Source organism: Meriones unguiculatus, chromosome 5, assembly GCF_030254825.1.
Source record: "Meriones unguiculatus strain TT.TT164.6M chromosome 5, Bangor_MerUng_6.1, whole genome shotgun sequence".
Lineage (NCBI taxonomy): Eukaryota > Metazoa > Chordata > Mammalia > Rodentia > Muridae > Meriones > Meriones unguiculatus.
In genome coordinates, this window is record NC_083353.1 from 98,776,062 (window position 1) to 98,791,602 (window position 15,541).

Here is a 15,541-nt window from a genome sequence, read left to right on the forward strand (position 1 = left end):
ACAACACTTATGTGTGCATATGATTCTCCTACAGTCTCCTCCTGCCCCCAAAACACACACACACACACACACACACACACACACACACACACACATAAATATTCTCTTAGTACTGGAAATCAGGGCTTTAAGAAATAAGGAGATGGAAAGGAAACTAATGTTTTTACCCTTGTGGTTTCAGCGCAGTCTCGTAGAACTGAGTTTATGTTTGTCTCATAGAACTTCTCAGACTTGACACTACTAGATAAAGTATAGACAAGTGAGTGTTGGTTTATCTCAGGGACCTTCCTGAACCATGGGTTCTGAGAACATCCTCCTGAAGACAGCCAGGTAAATGACACAATATTCTTTCCAATTTACAGTCTATAGCAAGACATCAGCAGGTAGGCATTAGCCAGACAGAGGCTGGCCATGTCAGGGTTCATGTGCAGTTTTCTCTGATCAGCACCCTTCTAGGGTGAAAAGGGGAGCATCTATAGACTGGCAGATGAGGCATGTGGGTGAAGACAGAGTCATCACACAAGAGGACCCAGTGTGATCACACTGACGAGAGTTCCATCGTAGGCCCTAACAGAATGATCACAAATTTCCTTATAAGCTGGTAGCTTACAAGTTGGTATTTGAATGCAGCAGAGCATATTTGCAGATCTCACTAATACATACAAAGACATAAGGAGCTCAAAGAGACTGAAGACCCTGTCATAGCAGTCAGGGATGTGTAATTTATAGCAACAACTTAGGAAAAAACATGAGAAAGATTTGCTTTCTATTTAGGCATCTGCAAGGAAGTATGCCAGATCATTTACTTGTATTCCATGTCCTCTAACACAGGCATTTGTGAATGTGCCTCACAGTGGAAAAAGTACCCTGAAACCAAGCAGCTTGTAAGAAACAAAACTGGGAACTTAAACTACATGACTAAAATGTGCAGTTTTTTTCAACTACTTACTGGTCCCCGTGTTAACTCAAGCATATTTGGGTACTTGAAGCAGGGACAGTGGAGCTGAAGAGAGCACTCCCCACCAGGGAGGCCAGTACAGGGGTTAGGACCCCACCTTAAGACAAATATTCAGCCCTCCAAATCAACTGATTCTACATCTTCAGCAAACCTTGGCTTAGTGTCTACAGGCTCAGTGTCTCTTGTCAGAAGTGCTTAGTACCACATCGCAGGGCCCGTATCAGGTTTCAGTTTTGTTTTGTTTTGTTCAGTTTCACACAATTATGATTTGCACTGGATGATCATCCATAAACTGAATTGCATCTCATATAAAACTTGTTCAAAGCATTCTCTAACATTACAAAAAAAAAATGTTCATAAAAGTTTCATTCAGCATTTTAGATGAGGAGACTCAGTGTGGGTTTTTGAAAATGTTGCATTCGTACTGAGCACCTGAAGACGAAAGTACAGGACAGAAGGTGCATGGCGTTAAGCAAATACTGTGCCATTTTATTGGACAGGCAAATACCTGTGAAGTTCCCCAAGGACACCCAGGATAACCATGAGTCTGCAAAGGCCAATAGGAAAAGATTGATAGACACTCAAAGGTTTGTGACACTAACTCCATAAGAACAAGTGGGAGAAACTGAAACTGCAGAGGTAGGAGGGAGAGTAATAAAAATACGAGCAAAATGACAAAATGAGTGGGCACTGGAATTAAGAATGAGTTCTGTGTGGTGAGCACCTGACCTTTGGTGTCATGTGCAATCTTCCAATAGTGGTTGGGAAATTTTCACTTTCCCATACTTGTTAAATGAGGAAACCCACTGAGCTCAACCTTTTTAAGTGACAAAGCCAAAATTCAGACCTTGTCTGGGTCCATAACTGTCTACTGTCTTCTAAGAGGAAGCAGAGTCCTGAGCCAGGCATCTCGTTTGCATGGCTGATTTACTTTGTAAAGTGAGACATGAGTTCATGATCTTGAGAAAGGATTTCCCACGGAAGTGTCCTAATGTATTTCATGCCATAGGAAAATAAGGACAGGTGAGATGGCTCAGTGAGGAAAGATCGTTGCCATGTAAACCTGGATACCTGAGTTCAGTTCCCAGAGCCCATGTAAAAACAGATGGCTCAGAGGTTAAGAGCACTGTCTGCTCTTCCACAGGTCCTGAGTTCCCAGCAACCAAATGGTGGCTCACAACCATCTATGAGATCTGGTGCCCTTTTCTGGCGTGCACATGCAGACAGAACATTGTAGACATAATAAATAAATAAATCTTTAAAAAAATATTTATAACATCATCCAGGCCAAAGAACTATTCTCAGGGCTAGAGAGATGGCTCAGAGGTTAAGAGCATTGGTTGTTCTTCCAAAGGTCCGGAGTTCAATTCCCAGCAACCACATGGTGGCTCATGACCATCTCTAGTGATACCTGGTGCCCTCTTCTGTAGGCAGAATGCTGTATAAATAATAAAAATAAATGAATCTTAAAAAAAAAAAAAAAAACCTCAAGACTTGAAAAAAAAAAGAACTGTTCTCTACCCTTAGTTCATCTCATCTTTCTGGCCAGCACTGGGTTGAGGGGATAAACTCCCTTGGGAACTGTAGGAAGATTTTATACCAGGGAAGTGGCTTGTGCCTGTAATCCTGGAACACAAGAGAAGCTGAGGGAAAACGGTTTTGTGATCTCAGTGCCCTGGATTTTTAAACTCTTATCACCCTTTCTGCCTTTTAGAGGAAAATGGCTGGTAATATCTTCTGCATTACTGATGAAACTGGGAGCAATAACCTATAGGAGTTTCTTGTTAAAAATTGCACACACTCATCAATAATACTTGATTTCACCAATTTTATTGTAACTGGCTTAGAGTACTGGCTCCTACTATAAGTCCTCTCTGATATTCACTTGAACATGTTATTCTCTTTCATTTATTTAAGTATGTATATGCATGGCACATACATGGAAGTCAGAAGAAAACTTGTAGGGGTTGGTTTTCTCCTTTTACAATGTGGGTCCTGGTAACTGAAGTCAAGTCATCAGGCTTGGAAGCAATCACATTTACCCTCTGAGCCATTTAGCCGGCCCTGTTTCTTCTCATAACATGGTAACTGTAGAGAATATATTAATAATAGCATGTGATTCCATGGCTCAAAAACGGGGCATTTGATATAGTTCTCATTTTCCCTGTGTGTGTATATACATACATGTATATATGTACAGACATATATATATATATATATATACATATATATATACAAACATACAGTTGTAAAATATGCAGTCACATGAATATAAAATTAGAATCGTGACATGGTGTCCTATACTTTTTCCTATCATGCAAAAAGCAACCAACTTTTCATATTACAAGTTCTCTTGCAAAGCATGCTATTAATGTCCAAAGTCTTCCACATATAATAGCTATTTTATAAAAATGAACAATTCCTTCCCTGGAACTAACTCCAGAGATGCTTCTTACAGCAAGCACTAGATGGATGAAAATAAATATATGCTTCCCACACCCTTCAATGACAGTCATGGAGGAAGAGAGATGTCCACCTGAAGGAAGGTGAAACACCATATAGAAGCAGATGTGCCCTGATAAAACTTCAAACTGAACTACTGCAAGTCAGAACTGAAACTCGTGGTAACAGTCCCGTAAGAAACACTCGGGTAGGATTGGGAATACATGACCATGTGCACCCATTTGGCTTCTGCCTCTGCAACAAACAGCTGAGATGATCAGCTTGGCCTCACAATTAAAAAGGCTTCAGTCTGTGTCCCTGGCTGCAGCTTTCATGGGCCTCAGGCAGACCCTGGTGGGGTTCTGGAAAATGAGGGACAGCTGAAAATGAGGAAGAGAAACCATGCCCCGCTATTTCCTTAGAAGGCATAGCATGCATGTCAGTCCCATCATCTACCAATAGTGCGACAAACTGGGGTCCTTTTGCTTGAGGACCTTTGGAGATTATTAAAGCCTAAACTCTAACTCCGATCAAGGACGTAAGGAGTATTAGAGATTCTGTTGGCATTCTCAAGAGGAAAAAGAGAGGACTCAAGAAAAAGAGAGTGACTAGCATAGGAGATCAGGGAGAAATTATAGCAAGCTTTTGTGCCGAGATGAAGAGGAGATGGGTCATAAAGACTCTGTGGTCCCAAGCGAACCTCTGCTTCCTTCCTTTTTTTTCCATCCATCATAATCACTGGTGGCACGCCTTCCTAGTGAGAAAAGAGATGCTTGCAGAAGCAGTTTGATCGACCTTTCTAAGCCCTAGAGCATCCGAGTGGAATCTCTGCTGCGGTGATATGAAAGACACAAGCATTAAACAGATGTGAGGCTTCTCTAATTGCCTATGTCTGTCCCAGCCGGTGGCCCACAGTTCGAATAGGCTTCCTTCCGTGTCTGCCATCAAAAAAAAAAAAAAAAAAAAAAAAGGCTAGTGCTTGTTTAGAGAAACAAATAATGCGGGGTGGGGTTGTTAAAGCAGGAATCAACTCTCTCCCTGATTGGTCCCTTGTCCGTTCAGAATATCTCTAGCATACTTGCTTGAGCAAAATTCTGTTTTGTGGGTGATAAGACCTGAGCTAGGAATCCTAATAAAGAACAGGACCTGGTGAGATGGCTCAGCAGGCCAGGGTACTGAAGAATGACAGCCTGAGCTCCATCCCTGGGCCCTGCATGGCAGAGGGAGAGAACAACTCAGACAAGTTGTCTGTTCTTTGTCATCACACATGCACAGTGCCACAAGGGTTCCTGCATGTGTACGCGCGCGGACACACACACACACACACACACAGATGTACATACACACACACACAAAGAGAAATAAATATAACAATAACAAGCCATATTTTTATACCTGCACCACAAGCCTGCATATTTCCTCCTTTTTATTTCATAAATAAAATTAGCCAAATGCATTGACTTATTGGCCCACTATGAAATACTTATGAAACCAAACTCTAATCCTGTAGATTTCTTTAGTGGGGTGTGTGTGTATATGTGTGTGTGTGTGTGTTTTCTCTGTCTCAAACTCTCTCTCTCTGTCTCTCTCTGTCTGTGTGTGTCCATGCGCACTCACGTGTGTGTCTATGCACTTGTGTCCACACGCCCAGAAATTCAGGAGGCTGGCCTCTAGTGTTTTCCCTAGTCATGTCCTTATTTTCTGAGATAGGGACTGTGTGTGTTTGCGTGCATGTGTGTGTATGTGTGTGCGTGTCTATGCACTTGTGTCCACATGTCCATGAACTCAGGAGGTTGGCCTCTAGTGGTTTCCCTAGTCATGTCCTTATTTTCTGAGATAGGGACTTGCCAATTCAGCTAGACCCAGGGATGCTCCTGTGTCTTCCTCCCCAGGATTAGGATGACAGGCATGCCTGGCTGTTTTGTGTCTGCAGACTGACCTCCCTGGTATTTCTGCTTGCACAGCAAATACTATATCAACTGAGCCATTGCCCCAGCCCTCTCCTCAGTGTTATTAGTTGAATTACCTCTTGATACTAAGAAATTTTAACAGTAAAGATGACAGAAGTGTTGTGTCTCCCAGTGCAATTCTTAACAAGTGTTTTGTCAGTCATAATACTATGATGTTTTCATCATAGAAAGAGGACGAGTCCAAACCTCATTGCAGATCCCATCAATCCGTTCTCTGAATTACCAGTTTCTTTTTGGAGAAAGATTTAAATAAATATCTCGATTCCCATCCATTCTTTCTGGTTGGAAAGTTAAGTTATAATTAGCTTGTCATTAACTACATAAGTTCAAACAAACCATTTGTGAGCATGCACACACGCACAAACATATTAGAGAATCTGAACATCAAGGTGGTTGTTGGATGGGTGCAGCCATTCAGAACTTTGGCTTCTCAGTGAATAACACAACTTTGGTAGAAGCAAACACCTCTTTCTATTTCAATGTTGTGTCTGCTAATAGATTTTTGGACAGTTGCAGGGAACACTCTGCCATTTGGTTGACTGAGGAAACATGCTCCAGAACTTGACACTTCTTTCTTTCCCAGCCCCTCCATGTTGAGGACTTGGAGGTTTTGCCTTAACTATTCTCATAGTGTGGGACTCATTCACTGGGAACATCTTCATGGTCTGCAGAGGCTGCGCCACTTGTGGGGACCAGGGACTAGGTGCATTTTTGTGTTTGGGCACCAAGATGCTAGCCAATATGCTGCAGGTGTCACTGGATTCTGGAGATATGTAGACACCTCAGGAAGACAAGTCTGTGTTCCCTATGGTTCTGTGGGGTAAGTCACAATTGCCCAGACTCCGAAAGCCTTATTCAAAACAGCCAGCCATCTTTGTGACCCCAGCGGTTCTTGAACTTTAAGGATGACTAGCAGGAATTCATAAGCAACCTTCTCCAAATCTGGAGCAGTGGGTGGCCAGGTCATATATGGAAGGGGAGGAGTGTGAGGAAGAATAATGACAGGTAAGGAGTAGAAACAAAGTCAAACAACCAGTGTGGAAATTTCAAACAGAGGCAGAGCAAACACAGAAAACAGCACAGAGGGACTGAGTAGCAGGCTTCTGGTTCCCTAAAATTTCCAGAATATGAGACACTGGCAATAGCAGATAAACTGGGTGGGGAGGAGCTCCTGACATCCACTGTCTTCTCCTGTGTCCCTTTTCTTCTTAAAAAGCCATTACATTTGGAATGATCCCCCAAAGTAGTGACATCATTTAAACTTGATCACCTCTACAAAAAGAAGGACATTCTTAGGTATTTGAGGTCATGAGTTAAAAGAGGGCACAATTCAGCCCATGATTGTACTATTTTAGAAGCTTGCTATGAACTCTGGATAGGATAATTCTTTACAATGGCAACTTGAATTTTGCTACTTCATTTACTATGGGAGGTTGTCTCATCAAGGCTTATTAATAAGTGAAAACAGAACCTATAAAACCCATTCGGTTGACAGCTTTCTTTTACAGTACGTGGAGAAACTGAAGACTACAAGAAGAAAATAATTTGGTCAAGTCTTCCCCACCACTGTGCAGAAGAGTTTAAACTAGAATTAAGTTCTAAATCCCAGAAACAGGAACATGAGAGCCTCTCCAACAAAAATTTCCTGCCGTGCACCCAGAAAGTTTCCTAATCCTTGTTATTGTTAGTCCTGAGAGTGTCTAAGCTATGATCATATTCTATGGTCATAGTTATGTGGATATGAAAGTCTTACTCTGAGCTCTTATACCATGTATGAGAAGTTCTTTTCCATTTTCACCCCAGTACTCTACCTAGATCAGTTGAATAACCCCAAGCTGTATCACCTTCCCAGCCCACATCTACACATCTTGATACACATTTCCCCCTTAAAACAAGGCAGACCTCATCTTTTGCTTGTCATCTTTTGAGGGAAGATGATGGCAAGATAAAGTAATTCTTCCCAAGCTTTTCAAATACCAAACTCTCTGCTACCCACGCAGTTATTTTTCTGAATCAAGAAATAACCACAGGTGTTAATTTTAAGACATGTTTACACTGAAGAATTATTAAATCAAGCCAATTACCATACACGATACCACACAGTCATTTTAAATCTCTGTGACAAGCAGGTGCCGATAACGGCCTGAAGGAAATAACTAAATCCATATCCCATGTGCAGAATTCTCCAAACTAACTTAAACTTCCGAGTCATGAAATATATCTGTCATGCAACTAATCTTCCCCATACCCAAAGCTCACGGGCTTTTGCAGTCTCATGACTACATATCTGGTGACTATCAGTTTATGATGAAGCCTGATTGTCAGGCTGCAATGCTGCATGTGGCAGCACCCCCCCCCCATTTATTGAATATCTACTCTGGGTAGCACGTGATCACAGGGTGGGTCTGTACTGGTCATGATGAGTAGCATGGAGAAGAGGCTGGCTGACCTTGCTTCATCATAGAGGTTCATAGAAAAATAAGAGACACTGTGCAGATCTCAGCCACTTACATGTGAGTCCAGAAGAGCATTCTCAATTCATGAGGCCATCACATTGACCTCAGAAAAGGCTTTCTGAGAATATAGAGAAAAGATCACTTGGAACTGTGAAGAGCAAGAAACAGGGTGGGTTTATTGTTGTTGTTGTTATATTTAGTTATATTTAGAAAGAACCATACAAGAGGCAATACTATATAGTAGATACTCGAAAATTAAGAAAATGCTGACCTTGGGAAAGCAGAGAAAGAGTGACAGACAGCATAAAGCAATGAAAGTTTGAAGGAGAATGAAAAGTATCAGGTACTCCATAGCACTTAGACCACAGTACTTAGGATCAGGAGACAGGTGACAAAAGTAAATATTTAGAGCCTTGTCAACATTCTATGCACAATGGTGAGTGCTTTATATGCAGAATTTCATTTTATCTTCAAAGTAATCCCAGGAGACAGATTTCATTCTCTTCCCTGCCCCTACTCCCATTTGATACAGGAGGAAATGGGAGGCTTAGCAAGTTAAGCCATTTTCTCAAGGTCACCCAAAATGCAGAATGATTGTTTAACCCTGCAACCTGTGCTTATCACCATTATACTATTTAAGAATTCAATTGATAAAAACAACTAAGGGCCAGAATGAAGGTCTAAGCTTAATTCTGCATACACAAAGGAGCTACAAAAGGGTTCTGAACAATGTCATTCTTTATGAAGGCAGGTGTCCAGTATCTTTTTAAAATAAAACTGATGCATTTTACACAGTAATGAAACTCAACTAAATGTGACACACAGATTCCATTTCAAATATAAGAATTAACTGTCTTTATCTGCTTTTCTTCTACCAGACCTCACCATGCATTTCCTGAAGAAGTTCACATTCACATGTAAGCTACCTTCTTATGAACTAACTTGCAATCATATTTACTTGCTGTCTGTAACTGGGATTTGCCTCTTTTGTCTATGGAAATACAAATGCATGTGGGTAATCATTGGTAACTTTCAAATGAGATCATATTTCTCATAAATATTAAGGTTGTATTATGTTTTCCATTAAGGTCTTTGATCCATTTGGGGTTGATTTTTGCATGGGGGTGAGGTTATTGCAGGGATCTAGTTCCATTCTTCTGCATGTGGATAGACCTGCACTCTGAAACATTAGAGGAAGATAAAGGGCAAACAGTTCAAGTTATAGACATACATCTCCGGGTCCCTGGGAAATAATACCAAGTGACAAATGGGACTGCATGAAATCAAGATGCTAGTGCACAACAAAGAAAACAACCAGTGAAACAAGCTAAAGAATGCAAGAAAAATCTTCGCTAGCTATACATCTGACAGGAGGATAATAGGTTAGAGTATACAAGGAATTAAAAATCCTAATTAATGAACAAGCAATTCTCAAAAGAGAAAGTGATGAATGGCTAATGAATATATGAAAAAAACGTGTTCGACTTTACTGACCATCAGAGAAAGGCAGATTGAAACGACTCTGAGATTTCATCTCATGGCAATCAGATTGTCAGTCATGTGGAAAACAAACCACAAGGCTGGTATGGATGTGTACTGCTGGAGGGCATGTAAACTGCCCCAGTCACTATAGAAATCAGCATGGATGTTCCTCAAAAAAAAAAAAAAAGTAAAAGTAGACATGCTATGTAAGTCAGCTAGGCAGTTCCTAGCATTTACCCAAGACTCCACCTCAAGTATCACAGAGACACTTGCACATCACCTCACTATTCATGGTAGCTAAATCATGGAGCCAACCGAGGTGTTCCCTGGTAGGCGGATAGATAGAGAAAATGCGGTACACATGCACAATGACTTTGTTTTCAGCCACAAAGACAAATGAAGTTATGTCATTTGCAGGAAAATGGATCTGATCAGAAGTGAAAATACGTTAAGTGAAATAAATCTCAAAAAGATAAATATCATCAGTTCTCTTTCATGTGTGGTGCCTAGATTTTAGATGGACAGACAGACAGATAGATAGAGTCATGTATACATACAAGACACAGAAATAGAAACTAGTCTGGCAGGAAAACAAAGGGAACAAATGTAAGGGGGGAGGGAGAGGAAGGGAGAGAAACAGGGATAATGGGACAGTATGAACGAAATACATTATTCTATACTTACATAAAAATGTCCTTAGATTATATAGTACTGTGTATAGTGAATCTATGCTAATGAAAACAGAAATGTGTCTGAAGTTTTTCATCATAGATCTTTTATAGTTCAGTCCATATTGAGCTCCTACTGTTTGCCATGGGATACCAAGAGTATAACATTGACTTGGTCCCTGTCCAGTTTGGATTTGTATTATTAAAGGACAATTGTACTATAGACACGTAATTCATTCATTTCCAGTCTATATTGCTATGAAAAAAATAGAATTGAGATAAGATTAGCCTGTGTAGGAAATAGAAGCAATCTATTCCATCCCCCATGCACAGCTACGGACAGCACATTCTAGATCTTGCTAACATAAGGAGCCTCAGTCTCTTGGCGCTGGCTTTGTAGCAGTGCTGACAGTATGCTGATGAGGATGCCTTGTTACTCAAATGCCTCCATAGCACAGGCCTCACAGCAGTTTGCAAATGGCATTTTCATTTATCACCAGAGTACCTCAGGAGGCTGGAGAGAGCTTTAAGCCTCATTGCCTCTGTTTAAGGAAGAGGTAAGTCAGTGACTGGAGAAGCCCCCTGAGCTAACTATTCAGGAGCTTGTAGGGCTTTTGGTACTGCTGAACTCCAGTCTCCTTGTTCCTAACTTTTCCATCAGACCACATATTCCATCCTCCAGTGTAAGCTAGGAGCTAAAACACACCCAGAGCTTTGGAGAATTAATCAGCTCTTTTCCAGTTCAATAGGGAAAAAGATCTGTTATACAAAGAAAACTTTTCCTGGGATCATCAATATGATACTGATTTAACTAAAAATTAAAAAGTAGTGTGGGGGGTATGTGTGTGTCTACAGGTGCACGTGTGTTATAGCAGGCGTGTGATGATGGTCATAAGATAATTTGCAAGTGCTGACTCTCTCCTTCCAACACATGCATTCTAGGGATCAACCTCATGTTCATTCTTGGCAGCAAGTACCTTTACCTGATGAACCTTGGCATATTTTTCTCCTCTTAAGCCGTAAAACCTATAGTGAAATTTCTCTGGTGTGAATCCATGGTGCCATGTAAAGGGAAACCTGTCATAAGGCAGTCATCACAAGCCATGTCCAGAAGATTACTTTATTTCTGAAATCCAGGCGTGGTGGTGCAGGCCTTTAATCCCAGCACTTGGAAGGCAGAGGTAGGTGGGTCTCTGTGAGTTCGAGGCCAGCCTGGTCTACAGAGGGAGTCCAGGACAGCCAGGAGCCAGGGCTATACAAAGAAACCCTGCCTCAAAAAACCTAAGAGAAGAAAAACAAAAACAAGTAAACAAACAAACAAACAAAACTTTATTTCTGAAAAGGCCAAAGGCATTAGAAAAACAAAAATGAATGTTCTGGAAGGATTGAACATTGCTTAGTAAAGAGCCTTATGCTATGGGTTGAGGCCAGGAACAGTGAAATGATACGGGAAGGGTTGCAGAAACAGTGGACAAGACTCAGGTGACAGTTGCTTGATTGCAAAACTCTGTTCTGAAGACAGCCATCCATGGCTTCCCAACGGGTACATGAAGACAGAGAAAAAGTGGAACAAGGCCATGGTCATTTTACTTATTTCATTACAGGGTAGCATCATAGAAGTAAGTATTAAATTATTTAAATGACCTACACTGTTTATATTTTTTTTAATTTATCATAATTAAACACATACAAGAAAATTGTAAGAACAGAAGAAAATTCCTCATAATCCTCAGGTACTTCAGATATGTTCTACATATTCTGTAGAATATTCTACAGATTCTACAGATTCTGTTGAAGGGGGTAGGTAGTCGGTCTTTTCTCTGGAAGAATAATTTATGGACACAGTATTTCTTCATCCTCAAACACTCCTGTATATTTCCCAAAACAAAGACGTGACCACAACACAATTTACAAAAACAAAATAATATAAATAAAATGTTATTTAATCAATGGTCTTTATTTAGATTTTTCTGATTGTCATGGTAATATTTTATAGAAAATCTAAGATTATGTGTTTTACTTAGTTATTATGTCTTTTTCCCCCTTCTTCTTTTACTTTCCTTTAATCTGCAATAGTTATGGTTCTGTCCTTATATTTTATGACACTGACATTTTTTTTTTTTAAGAGAGCAGGCTGGTTGTTATAGAATGCCTTTCAATTCTGGTTTTGTCAGATCTTTTTTCATGATTAGCTCCTGCATCATTTTGGCAGAAATTACCATTATAGTATCCCTACTCTCAGGGAGTCATTTCAGAAGTCTCCTACTACAAATGTGCCCTGTTTTCACAGTCCCATAATTTGTGCATCTATCTGGTTTCTCTGCATAAAGTCATCCTTTACTTCTGTAATTACCTTATTGGAGAATGCTTTGAGAGTAACTATCTTGTTAACTTTCTCCTACTTTTACCTGATTACCATAGCATCCACTGATGACTCTTGCTAAATCATTTGTTATGTTTCCCACATAAGGATTTGCTTTATAACAAACTGAGTTATATATATATATATAAAAAAACAAGCTATGTTACTTTTTCTAATTATCTCATTCTTTTAATTTTTTTCTTTCACACTTGCTAATTCCAAACCTCTCTTTAGAATCACAGTGGGCTTGGGGAGTCAAAAAATGAAGTTTTCAAGAAGGGATTAAGAGAAGTGAATTTAGTTTGCTAAAAGGAATAAAGTTGAGAGGTGGTAATATCTGTACTGATGTAAGAAAAGATGGCCAACTTCTCTATGGCACATTTTCATTCTCTGTTTTTCATACAGTTGTCTGCAAAATGGACATCTGGAAACAACAAATAAAGGTACTCATGACAAGAGCGCTATATTTTAAACCTTCATTTCAACAGCCACATTGTCAGGAGCATGTACTCTGGACCATCTAGGGTAACATAAATGCTGTGTCACTTACTCGAATAAGACCTTAGACAAGAGCTTAATGTCTTTTCTTTCACCTACAAAAGAGGTATAATAATAGTAATTATCCTCCCATGAGATACTGAAGACAATGCTTTTAAAGTAATAAACACAGAGATTGCTTGCCAACCCACTTAACCAAGGCACATTTTTCACGACTGAGTGTTCTACTTTCATGGTATTGCAGTAGCCACTTGCCTTTGAAAATAAAGTAAGACTAATCTTTTTCCATTAAGAACCCATAACATAACAATAAAAACACATATATCCCCACTATAATATGACGTTTTGGTCAATATGAATATAATACTATATGCAGACAGTGAATGTGAACTTATTTTTTTTCAAGAGCTCAAAATTGAATCTAAGCCTGACGTATGATAAACATTCCCTCTATCTGTAAGTTATGCTCCAAACCCAAGAGAACTCTTTATAATGAGGATAATGAGAAGCCTTTAAAATGTACATTATTACCTAGCACCCCTGCACAGATATAGCCCATGACAACTCAGTCTCCAAATGGGTTCCCTAGTAATGGGAACAGGGACGGTCTCTGACATGAATTCAGTGGCTGGCTCTTTGATCACCTCCTGGGGGGAGGGGGCAGCCTTACCAGATCACAGAGGAAGACAATGCAGCCAGTCCTGATGAGGCCTGATAGGCTAGATAGGGTCAGAGGAAAGGGGAGGAGGCCCTCCCCTATCAGTGGAATTGCTGAGGAGCATGGGGAGGAGATGAGGGAGGGAGGGATTGGGAGAGAATGAAGGAGGGGGCTACAGCTGGTATACAAAGTGAATAAACTATAAGTTATAAAAAATAAATTTTTAAAAGAAAAAGAAAAAATGTACATTATTTTATGATGATTCCTTTCTACATTAAAAAGAGGTAGGGGGAAATTTTTCAAAGGATATGACAGTGTAGTCAAGGATCAGATATAAAATGAAGTGTTCTTGGAAATGTACATGGCTTGGTTTGATTATAGCACAGACTTATATTGGGAATTGGTCTGAGAAGGTATGTTTCTCCAATTTCTGACCATGAATTAACAAATACTAATCAGACATTGCTGTGTCTTGAGCACACAATAAAAATGAAAACAGGAATAAACATGGTTTTTGAACTCATGGCACTCAGTTTCTATCTGGAAATATTAGCTCTAAGAGTGCCATGAAAGGTTTCAGCTAATATCTATGTAAACCATTCATAGGAACACAAGGGCAGAACTGCATGAACCCACACTGCAAAGCTATCGGTTTTGTCAGAGGTTAGAAATGAATACAGGTTAGTGCTAGTAACATCAAGTCCTACATTTTTATAAATATCATTTATAATGGAGCTCACATTTGTCATTTGATCCTACATCCAATCCCAAACTAAGCAAGAAAGGTATAATTATCTTAATGTCTAGATACAGACAGTCAAGTTCGGAATATTAAGTGCTTTGCTCAAGGTCACAAGCAAATTCTCTGCTCAGTTCACAAATACAAGGCAAATAATCTACTATGTCACACTGTGGAGTAAGCAAATGGGGAAAATATAATAGGCCATCCCTCCCTGCTGGCCCTTTGCTGACCTTTGAGTACAGTGCCTGAAAGAGGCCAACCAGTTCTCAAGGTAAGGAATTATAATTTGCCAAGAAAAAAACAAAAAACAAACAAACAAAAACCCTCACAATGTAAATCCTACTGACAACAGCAAAAAGTTAGCAAATGATTACACTGAAGGCCCCTCATTTCATGAAGTAGATCCTACTAAGAGTGACATAGGTGAGATCTTTAAAGGTAAAAATAAGGTTGGTTCTCTGTGCAGTGTCACACAATAAAGAAGTGTATCAAGCATGTTGCTCATAGCAACTCTTGGGCTAGGGGTGCAGTTTGGCAGTAGAGCACTTCCCTCTAGCATTTCTATAATCTTGTGTCTGTTCAGTCTTGAGACCCAGAAATACTGCAATCGCACAGCATCAAGGAACAAAAAGTTGTGCACAATGCCTCTACATGGAAAGTGGATTCCAGTGTTTTCCCAACAGCTGGAAGAAACCATCTCTTGATGGTACATAGGTGAAGATAAAAGCACTTAGGGAAATAAGTGGCCAAATGTTTATTCTACTTACAGTCCTCTATAAAACACTTTGATATCTCAATATACAAGTGACTAGTTTCCTTTTATTGGGGTTTCTATATAGTGCATTCCACCTCCCATTTTCCTGGAGAGCTATTGATTTCCTTGATTTTCAGTCACTTTCTCTCATATACTCCTGACATAGTTTCTGATGGCTTTAACATCCATGTAGACCATCTTCCTGAATGGCGTTGTCTTGGCCTTCGTGCCTCACACATAACCTCAGTCACTCACACCATCATATTCCTCATCATTCGATACTCTCAGTTTCAAACACCCAACTGAGGAAAGTAGAGCCATCACCTCCTATTATTCACCCTCACTTCAGTCATTCACACTGACCCAGAGCAAGGAATCTGTTAGTGCTACAGCTCTGTTCTTGTCCTTAACATTCTTCATGTCCTCTCACTGCTCTTGTTAAACAGAAAAAAAGTGTGCACATTTTGTGCATATGTGCAGTGATGTGTGTGTGTGTGTGTAGTGTATGCACGTGAGTATGCAGATATGCATTAATGTACTGTGAAGGCATG